Source organism: Buceros rhinoceros, unplaced genomic scaffold (assembly GCF_000710305.1).
Source record: "Buceros rhinoceros silvestris isolate BGI_N320 unplaced genomic scaffold, ASM71030v1 scaffold9407, whole genome shotgun sequence".
NCBI lineage: Eukaryota > Metazoa > Chordata > Aves > Bucerotiformes > Bucerotidae > Buceros > Buceros rhinoceros.
In genome coordinates, this window is record NW_010421563.1 from 18,645 (window position 1) to 20,033 (window position 1,389).

Below are 1,389 nucleotides of genomic sequence, written 5' to 3' on the forward strand. Positions count from 1 at the left end.
GGACACAAAGGGACACATTCTGACCAAAATCATAGAGACTGTGGTGCTCCGCAAGGTCAGCGTCCCCTCTGCCAGGGAAGAGGATAGGTGAAGTTGAGTGTGTTCTGGGCAGGCTCACAGAGTTGCTGTTCCCTGGACAGGGACTTTTGTGACATTTCCTGGTTTACTGTAATGGATGTGGCTGGCCTTTGCCCTTAATCTGCTCAATGCTGGTCAGGCCACACCAGGAATTCTGTGTTCAGTTTTGGTCCCTGCTGTACTGAAAGATGTGGACAGGCTGGAGAAGGTCCAGAGAAGGACCACAAAGATGACTCAAGGACTGGGAAAGGCTGAGAGAACTGGGTGTGTTCAGCCTGGAGAAAAGAAGGTTCAGGGAAGTCATTCTCACCATGTTCCAGTATTTAAAGGGTGGCTCCAAAGAACTTGTAGACTCCCTTTTACAAGGATTTCCATGGAAAAGATGAGGGGTAATAACAGGTTCAAGTGATTCCTGTGGAGATTCTGATTGGACACAAGAGGAAAATTTTTCACAAGGACTATCAGCTGCTAGAATAATCTTCCCAGGGAAGTGGTGGAGTCCCCAACATTGGACAATTTGAAGGTTCAGCTGGACAGGGGCTAGGCCAGCTTGTCTAGACTGGGCTTTGGTCAAGAAAGGTTGGGCAAAAAGATCCTTGAGAACCCTCCCAACCTGGGATTTGGTGATTCTATGATTCTTACTCTTCATCTGGTATCCCTGTGGCATGTCATGTATGCATGGACCAGCACAAAGTCCTTCCTCAGAGCCATCAAAGTCAGTACAAATCTGAGCAATGCAGAAGAGTTCATGGGTGATGCAAGGGAGTTAATTTTGAGTGTAAACTAAGCTATGGGAATTTGGAAGATAATTCCTTCAGTGAAACTCTTCCTGTTGATGGAACTTGATTGGGTGCATAGCAGCTGGTTGGAGACAACCTGGAGTCAGGAGCTGGGTGCTGCAGTCCAGGTAAAATGAAGTGGGGAGCCCAAACAGCCAAAGGACTCCTTGGGGAAAACAAGAGCCCAGTCTGAGAATCCATCCTGCATGGAGCAGGGCCTGGGATAAGGATTAGGGGGAGCTAGAGCAAAGTGAGGACCAAAGATGACATGCCCAAGGTCACGCATCAGGTTTGTTACTCAGAGAGGAATAAGAGCCAGCTCTTTAGAATTCCAGCCCTGCACTTCAACAGTAAAATATGAGGTTTCTCTCTTCAGTTTGTCAGGGAGTGAAAAATCACACATTCCCAATAAAACACACTCGACATGTTCAAGGTCCTCGAGAGCAGACTGCAAGATTGGTGCAGGAGGTTAATTTATGGCAGAAGGCTGAGCAAAAAAAAAAAAAAAAAAAAAGAAGGGAGAGTCTGTCTG

The 1,389-nt window shown here is 46.9% G+C and overlaps 1 protein-coding gene across 1 annotated transcript in view; it reads left to right on the plus strand.

The window, feature by feature from the left end:
• The window catches only part of MOGAT2 (monoacylglycerol O-acyltransferase 2), a 23,151-nt gene that overhangs the window by 7,599 nt on the left and 14,163 nt on the right, over positions 1–1,389 (plus strand). The window lies entirely within an intron of this gene.